Source organism: Rhinopithecus roxellana, chromosome 12 (genome assembly GCF_007565055.1).
Source record: "Rhinopithecus roxellana isolate Shanxi Qingling chromosome 12, ASM756505v1, whole genome shotgun sequence".
Taxonomy (NCBI): domain Eukaryota; kingdom Metazoa; phylum Chordata; class Mammalia; order Primates; family Cercopithecidae; genus Rhinopithecus; species Rhinopithecus roxellana.
In genome coordinates this window covers 92,371,650-92,383,594 of record NC_044560.1, presented here as the reverse complement: position 1 = coordinate 92,383,594, position 11,945 = coordinate 92,371,650, and the positions used below count along the sequence as shown (strand labels likewise).

General features: G+C 44.7%; 1 protein-coding gene across 12 annotated transcripts in view; it reads left to right on the top strand.

Moving 5' to 3' along the window:
* Positions 1 to 3,386: 3,386 nt before the first annotated feature.
* Positions 3,387 to 11,945, top strand: part of SCMH1 (Scm polycomb group protein homolog 1) — a 232,628-nt gene continuing 224,069 nt past the window's right edge. For 4 of the 12 annotated variants that reach the window (XM_030942574.1, XM_030942568.1, XM_030942572.1 and 1 more), the window contains exon 1: positions 3,387 to 3,633. The gene's annotated coding sequence lies outside the window, so the exon portion shown is untranslated. The remainder of the gene's footprint in view (positions 3,634 to 11,945) is intronic. The other 8 variants (XM_030942564.1, XM_030942565.1, XM_030942563.1 and 5 more) reach the window with 4 other exon arrangements.

Sequence of the window (11,945 nt, the reverse complement as noted above, 5' to 3'; positions counted from 1 at the left end):
CACATTCATTCTATAAATATAGACTGATCACCAACTGTGTTCCAGGCATGGTGCGAGGTGCTGTGGATGTAATGAAGAAGAAAGACAGAGTTTCAATCTGTGGAGCTTACAGTCAGGTGAAAGATAAGCATAAATGAAAATGATATGCACAGATCCTAGTAAACACAATGATGAATGAAGGTGCCAGGCTATAAGGAGAGCAAAAGGAGGGGCATTTAATTTATCCTGGGGTAAGGATGGAAGAGAAGATATCAGAGGAAGTTCCTGGGGAAGGTAGTCTTAATTGATGTGTAGGACTTAACATGCTGAAGGCTCTTATGTATTTCAATGCATCCCCCCACCACATCCCACAACACACATACTTTAAGCATCAGAAACCATCTTTCCCATTTCCTTCACTATCTCTTCCACTGGGTCATCAACAACATGGTAACAAAAAACAAAACAAAAACTACTGTTTCTTCAACTGTCAGTGCCAGAATAATCACTCCTTTTTGCTGTACTGTAATGCAGAAAAGAGCAGACCTGGGGTTTCCTAGCATACCTCCTTTAAAAAAAAATTACATCCTGATTAACTTGCCTATTTCTTCCCTTTCCATTGCCTCTGTATTTCTTGGCTTCCCCACACCTGTGACCCAAAGGTCACAGGGTCTGTCACAGCCCAATTCCATTCTCCAGTTGCCTCTTGGTTTTTAACCCCCCTTTTAAAAATCCAAACATTAAACAACTAATAACACCCATGTGTAATTAGCTGTTTAATTGAACAGCACAGAACTGTTAATACGTTGTGCTGTGCCCTGGGATATTAAATGGAATAAAAGCAAAGTACTATATTCAAGGAAACTACAGTCTAACTTGAAATACTACAATGGGATACATTTCACACAGAGATTTTTACCAAGTGACAGTGGAGAGGAGGGAGAAATGAGTTCTTCCCGAGAAGTGTCAGAGAAGTTCTGAGCTGGATCTAAAAAAGAAGCAGGAGGCCGGGTATGGTGGCTCATGCCTGTAATCCCGGCACTTTGGGAGGCCAAGGAGGGTGGATCACGAGGTCAGGAGATTGAGACCATCCTGCCTAACATGGTGAAACCCCGTCTCTACTAAAAATACAAAAAATTAGCCGGGCATGGTGGCAGGCACCTGCAGTCCCAGCTGCTTAGGAGGCTGAGGCAGGAGAATGGCGTGAACCCGGGAGGCAGAGCTTGCAGTGAGCCGAGATCGCGCCACTGCACTCCAGCCTGGAAGACAGAGCGAGACTCCATCTCAAGAAAATAAAAAAAGCAGCAGGAATCCAAAGGACAATATGCATACTATTTATTTATTTATTTTTAGCAGATGTGGGAATATCACTCTCATGCCAAGACTTATCTAAGGCTACAAGTGTGAATAAGGTTCCTGATCTCAAGAAGCTTTCAGCCTAGAAAAGAGGTTTAGAAATATACCCCAATAATGGCAACATATATTGTGCCATGGACAGAGTTACAGAAAAAACTGCTAGGGGAGTTCATAGAGAAAATGTTTAAGAGAACATTTCTCACTGGATGTAGTAGGCAGAATTCTAAGGTAGCCTCCTAGATTAACCTTCATGTACACCTTCTGCATAGTCCCTGGGACAGTGGCTATGATGAATTTTACTCCTGTGATTAGGGTATGCGATGTGGCACAGGTGACCTTAAAGTAGGAAGATTAGCTAGGTGGGTCTGACCTAATTACAAGTCTTTTAAAAGCTCACCGTGTTCTCTGACTGGTTGAAGAAGGGAAATCAGAGATATTTAATGAATGAGAGGATTTACATGAGGTTCTCTGTTGATGAGACAAAAAGGACCATGTGGCAAGGACCTGAGAGTGGTCTCCAACAGAGATCTGGCAAAACAATGTAGCTGTGGGATCCTAGTCCTACAGGGACATGAATTCTGCCAACAGCCTGAAGGAGCCTGGGGCAGACCTTTCCCTTGCAGAGCCTCTAGACATCTTGATTTCAGCCTATGACACCACGAGCAGAAAACCCAGCCACACCATGCCAGTTTTCTGACCTACACAACTGTGAGTAAATCAATGGGTGTTGCTTTAATTTGCAAAATTTGGGCTAATTTGTTACGCAGGAATAGAAAACTGGTATGAGCACTTACAACACTGTGCTCTCATTAGCTATTGACATACTAATTTCCCCAACTATGGGCTCCTTAGATTTAGGCTCTAATTATCCTTGTAACCTCAGGGCTCTTCATGAGACAGGTACTCCCCAAAACGCCATGGAATGAAAGTTTAAATTAGACACAGGGATGCAGATCAGAACCTGGATAGATTCTGACCATTTCCATTTCTCAAGAATAGGCAGACGGATACTGAGACCAACACCAGGATAAAAGGAGGCAGCCCCCTTCAGTCCAGTGCTCTAAGACCTATTCCAGAGGCAAGGCAAGTAACCCAGGCTCAGCTGTCCCGTCTGCTGCTCCAGCCTTGCTTAGGTGGACTTCCCTCCAAGGAACATTGTTCATAGAAGGATCATTAACAAGACATTCCTGTGTGACCTGCAGATTGCCATGTTCTAAATGATGCCACACCCACTCCACATCCAGCTTAGCAGAGGTTTCGGGATTTATATCGCACTGTATTTTCAAGCAGCCAAAACAGAAGTCAAGACTTCGTTTTTCTAAGCTGCTAAAACGATGTGGTGGTTAAATCAATAGTGTGCCAGGCGCAGTGGTTCACGCCTGTAGTCCCAGCGCTTTGGGAGGCTGAGGCGGGAGGATCACTTGAGCCCAGGAATTTGAGGTTACAGTGAACTACGATGGCGCCACTGCACTCCGACCTGGGGGACAAAGTGAGGCTCCACCGCTAACAAAACAAAAATAGAATTGTGTAGCCAACATTGTTAGTGGGCCTGAAAGAATGAGCCTGTGCACTCAGTGCGTACTTGTTGAAAGGATGACCGCAGGGACGACTGAGGACGCTGACACTCACTAGGGCATCCAAGCGCTAACTCGTCTCTCACCTACCCTCCCGGTGCAGTGCTATCCTGTTGGAGAAGAGGCCCCTGGGTGGCGGTGCGAAGTAACTCGCCCAAGGTCACCACACGGCCAGCCACTAGCTGGGCGGGGGTCGCCAGAGGTGAGGGCCACGTCAGTCGGTCTTGGGGGTCCGACCGGCGGCTCCTCCACCAGCCTCACGCGGCCTCGGAGTGGGCTACTGGCAGCCTCGGGATTCGAACCCGATGCCTCGTCCTCGCGCCTTCTCAGGCCTCAGTTTACCCATCTACAAGACGCGTACCCGAGAGCTGGCCCGGGCGCCAGCGGGGCCCCCGGACCGGGGTCTGCAGGCCGGCGGGGTAGGGCGGGCCAGGTCCCTGCGCGCCCTCCCTCCTCCAGCGCGCCGCCCCGCCCCCCGCGCGAGCCCAACGGCCGAGGCGCGCGCCACCTCGCGGCGGGAGGCGCGGGGGAAGGGCCGGGGAGCCCCCGCCCCGCCCCCCGCCTCAGCAGCCGTAGCCGGCTCGGTGGAGCCCCCCGCCGCCCGCCCGCCGCTCTCCGGAGCCGCCCGCCCGCCCCCTTCCCGCGTCCCCGCTCCCTCCCTGCGTAGCGGAAACATGGCGGCGGGAAGGGAGTGAGCCGCCCCGCGCCCCCGCCGCGCCCGCAGGTAAGCGTCTCGCGGCCGCCTCCGCTCGCCTAAGAGCTTGCGCCCTGAGGGGCTGCCTGGGGCCAGAGGGCGGTGGCGGGACCTGCGCGGCCGCTGCGCCCGCCCCGCCGGGCCCGCCTGTCCGTCTGTCTGGCTGGCCTGCCAGTCTGTGGTCTGCGCGGGGCCGGGCCCTCTCTCGGCCGTGTCAGCCGGGCCCCGAGCCCGGAGGCCGGTTCTGCATCTGCGGTCGAGCGGGCGGGGCCCACGGTCCGGTCGCGGCCCTGACGCGGCTGGGACGGCCCGGGGGCCCCGGCACGGGAAACCCAAGGCCGGGGGCCCTTTAGAGGGTCGGCGTCGGGGTGGTCAGTGTGGGTCGCCGTGTCCTGGCCGGCGGGTCCGGGTGGGCCCGGGCAGGCTGGCTGGGGGCCGAGGGCCGGGCGGCGGCGCGACCCCGTCTGCGCTGGTCAGTCGGACACCTCTGGCGCCAGAGGTGGGAATGCCTGTGCTTCTGGCCGGCCGGGTCGCGTTCGGGGCAGGCAGGGACAGAGGTCGGCGGGGCGGGGTGGCCCCCACCGAGAGCAGGGGCGCCTAGGGCCTGGAGCTGTCAGTAGCGTCCTGGGGCCTGGGCCCTGGCCGGCCGACTCAGGTGTGCCGCCTGCCCCGGTGCCCCGCCGGAAATGGGCAGGGAGAGCGGCCCGCACCGAAGTGAGCCAGCGGCCCAGGGGGCCAGACACGTGGGCACAGCTGTGGGCCAGCCCGAGAGCATCGAAAGAGGTTTCCAGCCGATGGGTGAACTCCGGAATATCTCCTGACTGGAAGGGAATTTAAAAGTCATTTAGGGACTCTTTCTCCCATCCCCTGCCAAAGGATTTTTGAAAATCCCCAAATCCCCCCTGATAATTTGACGAGCCCGTTTGGAACCTCTTCCAGTGTTCCAAAGCGAATGTCTTTAAAGGAAACCCATTCTGTTCCTGGACAGATGTGCTTATAAGTTGAAAGAAACAGCTGGCGCCCATCCTTCCTAGTTCTTTTCCCTTATAGGCAGCTGTTAAGATATCTGAAGATAGTAACCATGTCCTCTGAGTCTTCACTTCCACTTCCTTCAGTTGTTTCTCATCTGCTGTGGTTCTCTAAACTGTCCTCTGGATGAGCTTTAGTTTCCCCATATCACCTTAAAGGAGAGTTTCTTAAAAGTGAGCATGGAGGCAAAACCTAGTAAGTTTCTCTAAGAAACAGCCCCAAGGATTGACCTGCTTAAATCGAAAGTACTCTAGATTCCCTTCCTCATTTCTGTACTGTATTTTGAACTTAAAAAAAAAATTGAAAACATTTAGTAGTGTTTGTTCAAACAAACTAAAAGACATCTTATTTTGTGGAAATTTGGGGGTTTCCTTCCTTTTAAAAAATGTCTATAAACACTTTATCGAATGTGCTAATTAATGTACATCAAAATGTTTTATTAAAGTGTAATGTGCCATGCAAATAGAAGAGCTCTTTTTTTTTTTTTTAAACTCTGAGAAGGATTGAGACCCAGTTTAGTGCCAAACTGCAATTTTAATATTTGGTTGCAGAGGGAAATGCTTTATTACATTGAACTCTTTGCTCTATTTCTAACTGCCAGCAGAAGGCCCAAAGTTACTATGAAAAAGAACACTTTTTGTTGCTTACTTACCAACCTCCTAAACTCTTGCCTAAGCAACTCTGCAGGTTAGTAATGTTTTAAGCCCAGTAGAGATGAGATGCCCTTGTAGATAAAATGCCAAGCTCTTACATCTGGGATCCTATTAAAGTACTAAGCAAAGTTTCACTGTTTTTACAACTTAGACAAGCACATACCAGCAGTCAAAATTGGTTATTTTTGTTCTTATGCCTTCATTTTTTAGATTGGTCAGTAGTTTTGAACTTTGTAGCACAGGTGTCAAGTTTTGATTTTTGTGCAAATGCTGTTCCCTTTTATGTAAGTTGGGTAAACATTTGCATGGCACCATTCTCAATGGAACTGTACAGATCTAGAGGAAAGGCCCCAATTCCTTCCTTGCAAAGGACTTGGAGTGAAAGGTAGAGGATACTTAACTGTGAGAAAGAATTGATGTGAATATCCCACTGAAAATTAAAACTTAGGGCTGGATGCAGGGGTTTGTGCCTGTAATTCCAGCACTTTGGAAAGATGAGGCAGGTGACTGAGACCAGGAGTTCTGGACTAGCCTGGGCAACATAGCAAACCCTGTCTCTACAAAAAATAAAAATGAAAATATAGCTGGGCATGGTGGTGCATGCCTGTAGTCTCAGCTACTCAGGAGGCTGAGGCAGGAGGACCGCTTGAGTCAAGGAGTTTGAGGCTTCAGTGAGCTATGATCACACCACAGCAAGTGACCAAATGAGACCCCATCTTTTAAAAAAGAAAAGAAAATTTAAACTTGGTATGTTCTAATCTTCATTGTGCACTTATGTACCTACTATGGGTCAAGCACTATGCTATGTACTATGCTCAGCTGGGTTTACAAAGATTTCCAATCTCGTGGAGCTGGTAAATGGATTATCTCAGAATAAAAGGTGAGAACTACATATAGGTGAGATATGGGAGTAAAGGTTGGGAGTAAAGGTTGCCCAAAGGTGAGGGCACTTAGACTAGCCTAGGAGTTAAAAGAAGGCTTTGGTAAGAGATGATATCTGACCCAAATCTTAAATGATAGGTAGGAGTAAGCTAGGCAAACATGAGCAGAAAGTGTCCTTCAAACAGAGAGAACAGCTTGAGCAAAGGCATCAATGTGAGAAAAGGAATGGCTTGCGTAGAGAACCACAGTTTGGGACTGCTAGGAATATAACAATAGAGATATAAGTGGTAAGTTGTAAGGCTGGAAATACAGGCAGAGGCCATGTCATGGTGGACCTTGTATGCATAAGTATCCTGAAATGAAATCAGTAGGTACTGTGTTTTTTTTTTTTTTTTAATTTTTATTTAATTACAGAAAGGTGTCTATCAGACATGGTTGAAGTAACATTTTTAAAATGTGGTTGTAGGGATGAAGAGAAAGAAATGAATCTGAGACAATGTGTAAGGCTTTAATGATTGATTGTATGTGCAGGTGAGAGGGTGAGGAGTCCCGTGTGATGCACAGGTTTTTGCCTTGGATGATTAATGATATGTTGGTAATTTTAACTGAGACAGGAAACAATTAATGATGAGTTCAATTCTGGACTTGAAGATTTCGCAATTTCTTGAGTTAGATCAACAAGCAAATATAGTGGAAGTAAGCTGAGAAAAAAAGGTGTGGTCAGAAAGTGGAATATCGGAGTTAAGTTGTCTGATACGGGATTGTTCTAGGTGACAGCGAGGTCTCTGTGTATGGGTAGCTAAAATACAGCAGAGGTGAAGGTCAGTAAAGCTGAGTATGAAAGGAATTTCGAGGCTAGTGTATTGAATGAGTCATCTGTGTGGAGAGTGAAGTGATTGAGGATGATGGGATGTGGGGAAGAGAGAAAGATGTGACCCAGGTGCAGTAAAGATAGGGGATTAATCAGGAGGGTGGTAGATGACAGATGAGGAGGTGGGGTAGAGAGTGATATAGCCAGATGGTGCAAACCTTGAAGGAGGAGGGGTTTTTAAACACAAGAGTGAGAAGGTAATAGGTTTTTTTACTTTTCCTTCCTGGAAGCAGAGTTCTGATCTCTTTATCTTTATTTAGGACTCATATTAACCATTCTGTTTGCTCCGAAGAGTCTGTTCTTAGTCTTGGAAAGTGGGAGGGCACATACCTCATATTGAATCCTTTCTGCTAATACTTAATGACAAAGGGCAGTGGAGGTTTTTTCCTCTGATGATCATTAGTGGGTGGGTAGGGATCAATCAGATAAAGCAGTGAGGAGATATACCCATGGTTTTCTAGACAGAATATAGTGGAAAGAACCTAGGCTTTGGAGTTAGAAACACCAAAATTCAGATCTAGACTCTGTCATTTACTAACTTTATGACTGTAAACAAATTATTTAGCCTCTGTGAGCTCAGTGTCCTTATCTGTAAAAAAATTGTACTTCATAGGATATCACAAATATTACATGAAAAAATATATACATACATACCATACACATAAAATTACAAGAAAAACAATTAGTGATTCATAGATACAAAGTAAATGTTAGTTCCTTTCTTCCTTCCTTTAAGGGGCTTATGCTCTGCTAGCTGAAATAAACCTTTTACATGCTTACCTAAATTATAAAATAGAACATAGTGAGTACTCTAAGAGAGGTAGTAGCAAAGTGATAAAGCAATTCAGAGGAGGGAGCTGTCATTTCTAAACATTTGGAAACAAGGTTGGGCTTCATTTTCAAAATGAATTTTACTTGGGCCATGAACAAATTTCAATAGAGTAAATAATTTAGGTAGAGGTATAAAATAGGGAAAGCATAGGATATGGTATCGTTGTTAAAAATTAACAGCTACCACAGGTTTGAATATTGCATTTGTATAAGTTAATAGTAGGAAATATGGCTAGAGAGATGGGCTGGGGCCTTGGTATTAAAGATCCGAAACTGTGATGCAGTTTGGAGTTGATTCTGGATACATTAGGGAGCCACACATTGGATGTCCTCTTTCCCTACCTCAGTTTACTATCTGTAAAATATATAGGCATCAATTCAGAAGCTTCAAATTTTTGTTTGCAATAAGCCAAATAAGAAATTCCACACTTGAAAATAAGTTCCTGTGTAGATCAATTTAAGGTTAAAAAAATCTAAGATTTGTTTTGTAGTTGTAGGTTAATCTTTGCAATAATCTTATTTGATTGATAGGCTTAGTGAGGTTAAGAAACATACAGGATCTCACTGGTAGAAAGTGACCAAAGAAGCTCTAATTTCAAATTCTGTCTTTTTCATTCCACCATACTGATTAAGATTTGAAAGGAAACCTGAGTTCCTCAGGGTCACTAAAAATTAACTGCAGAACCCTGGCAGATCACTTTTACTTTGTCGTTTATAAAATGAAGGAAGATGTAGCTGTAAGGTTTAACTAAGATAAAGTACAAAGTACTTTACATAATGTTGGTCACATATCAGGCACTCAAATATTGGGTCTTTCTCTCCCCGTCTGTGAATGAGGGAATTTAACCACAGCATTGTAAGGCCTTAGTGTTAACTCTCCAGGCACCAGTAAACTGCTAGAACTAATTACATTTGGCCCTCTGTATCCATGGGTTCTGTATCTGTGTATTCAACCAACTATGGATTGAAAATATGGAAAAAAAGGGGATGGTTGCATCTGTACTGAACATGTACAGACTTTTTTCTTGTCATTATTCCCTAAACAATAGTATAACAACTATTTACGTAGCACTTGTATTGTTTTAGGCTTTATAAATAATCTAGAGACGTTAAAATGTATAGGAGGATGTGTGTAGATCATATGCAAATATGATTTTATGTAGGGACCTGATCATCCCTGGAAATTGGTATCCAAAGGTCTGGGGGGCCCTGAAACCTTTTGATAACCTTATGGCCAGATAAACCCAGCAAGACTTATCACCTGTTATCTTTATCCCAGAATCAAACAGTCTGTCTTCCATACTGTTATTCTTGTTCTGACCTGGCTTCCTTTTACTCTCTTACAGCCCTGCTTTTTTGCTCCTTCCACTTGTTCTCTCAAACTCCTGTTTCCCTGTTTCCTACATTGTTAACCATTTTATTGGATGTCTTTTTGTGTGTCCTGGCCTTAAGTGGAAGCCAGGCTGTCTCCTGAGTCATGGAGAACATACTACTTCCTCTGTAGCCCTTTTAAATGAATGCGACTCATTCTCCTGCACCCCTCCCATCCCAAAGAAGAGAGGTAAGGATAACTGTATTTTTTTACCCACCGCTATATCTGGACCATTACTTCTCCATCTTCTTAAAACCCCTGTGCTCTTTGGCTATATACACCCTTGGTTTCTGATATATTCTTATACAATATCTGTTAAGATGAAAATGCACATAAACTACAATCTGGCAATTCCACTCCTAGGTATATATCCTTTGGAAACTCTCCAATGTATGCATAAAGGGATGTTCAAAAATATTCATGCAACATTGCTACAGGCAAAAATTTGAACTAATCTAAATGCCTGTCAATAAAAGAATGAAAATATTGTGGTATATTTACTTAATAGAATTCCATACAATAGTGAAATGAGTAAACTAGATCTATATAGAAACATGAGCAAATCTCACAAATAAGGGGTTGAATGAAAAAGGCGAGTTGCAGAACACATTTATATAAAGCTTAACGTGCATGTATTATTTAGGGAGCATACTTACGTAATAAAGAACTACATGGTAATTATAAATACCAAATTAAGGATAATAGGTGTCTCCAAAGGGTAAGTTGGGGAGAAAAGACCAGGAATAATGCAAAGAAGGGCACACAGGGAGCTTAAATTGAATTAGTAAATATTTTTCAACCGAGTTGTGGATATATGGGTATCTATTAATTATTCTTTATGCCTTTTTATATATCTGAACTTTTCATTATATGTGTTTTTTGTTTGTTTTTTGGGATGGAGTCTCGCTCTTGTCTCCCAGGCTGGAGTGCAGTGGCGCGATCTCGGCTCACTGCAACCTCCACCTCCTGGATTCAAGCAATTCTCCTGCCCCAGCCTCCTGAGAAGCTGGGATTACAGGCATGTGCCACCACACCTGGCTAATTTTTGTATTTTTAGTAGAGACGGGGTTTCACCATGTTGGTCAGGCTGGTTTCAAACTTCTGACCATGTGATCTGCCTTGGCCTCCCAAATATATGTATATTTTTAAAGAATAGATAGCATTCCACTCTTGTTATGAGCATAGTACAGGGAGGGAGGGGATAGCAGAAGTATAAAGAAATATTAATATTAGGGTGAATCATAAAATTTTTTACTCACCACTAATATTAGAGTGAATCATAAAATTTCTGTTTTTGTAAGTCTAAAGTGATTTTATATAGGCAGATTCAAGTGGCCTGTTCAATCTAATGTAACTAATGTTCTGGTTGAAATATATTCAAAATGCACTGGGCATGGTAACTCACACTTGTAATTCCAGCACTTTGGGAAGCCAGGGTGGTCAAATCTCTTGAGCTCAGGAGATTGAGACCAGCCTGGGCAACTTGGTGAAATCCTGTATCTGCAAAAAATACGAAAATAATCTTGGCATGGTGGAAACATATTCAAAGTACTATGGGAACACTAGGGCAGGAGCAACTGATGGCCAAGGCAGAAGGAGGGAAGTGACATTTGGAAAGGTTCCAGAGAGAGAGAATGACATTTGAACTGAATGTTTTTATCTTTTAAGTTTTTGTAAGAGACAGAGTTTTGCCGGGTGCGATGGCTCACGCCTGTAGTCCCAGCACTTTGGGAGACTGAGGCGGACAGATCATGAGATCAGGAGATCGAGACCATACTGGTTAACACAGTGAAACCCCATCTCTACTAAAAATACAAAAAATTAGCCAGGCGTGGTGGCAGGCACTTGTAGTCCCAGCTACTCGGGAGGCTGAGGCAGGAGAATGGTGTGAACCCGGAAGGCGGAGCTTGCAGTGAGCGGAGATCGCGCCACTGCCCTCCAGCCTGGGCGACAGAGCGAGACTGCATCTCAGAAAAAAAAAAAAAAAAAAAGAAAGAAACTTTGCTCCGTTGCCCAGGCTGGAGTGCAGTATTGTGATCATAGTTCAAGAAGTAATCAACCTTCCAAGTAGCTAGGATTGCAGGTGTGTGCTCATGCCCAGATAAGTTTTTAAAACTTTTCAAAATTGGGAATGATTGTATGTGGAATTATTTAAAAGAGCAGAAAGAAAAAAAATAGGGGTCTTGCTATGTTGTCAGGTTGTTCTCAAACTCCTAGCCTGAAGTAATCCTCCCACCTCGGCCTTCCAAAGTGCTGGAAATTACAGGCGTAAGCCACTATGCCTGGCCTTACTGAATCTTAAAGATTGAGAAGGAATTCACCAGATAGAGGGTGAGGAGATGAAAGAAACCCTTCGAGATAGGAAGAGGTAAAGACCCCTTTTTAGTGGGTGGAATCTGCCAGGTGGAATATAACACTAGAGGAAGAGACTAAGGAACAATAATAACAAGACATACCTTTATAGTACTTACTAAACAAGCACCAAGTTAAGTAACCTGTGAAAGATCACAGGGATAGCAAGTGGTAGAGCCAGGATTTGAACTCTGGCAGTCTGAGTTTGCAGTCTGTGCTGTTGTACAGTAAGCTATATTCTGAATCACTATACCATAAGCATAATCAGGAGAAAGTGATGTTTTGGATGCCAAGAGAACAACAGTAAGTTTCAAAAAGATAGGAATAGTTAGCAGTGTGAAAGGCCCTAAAG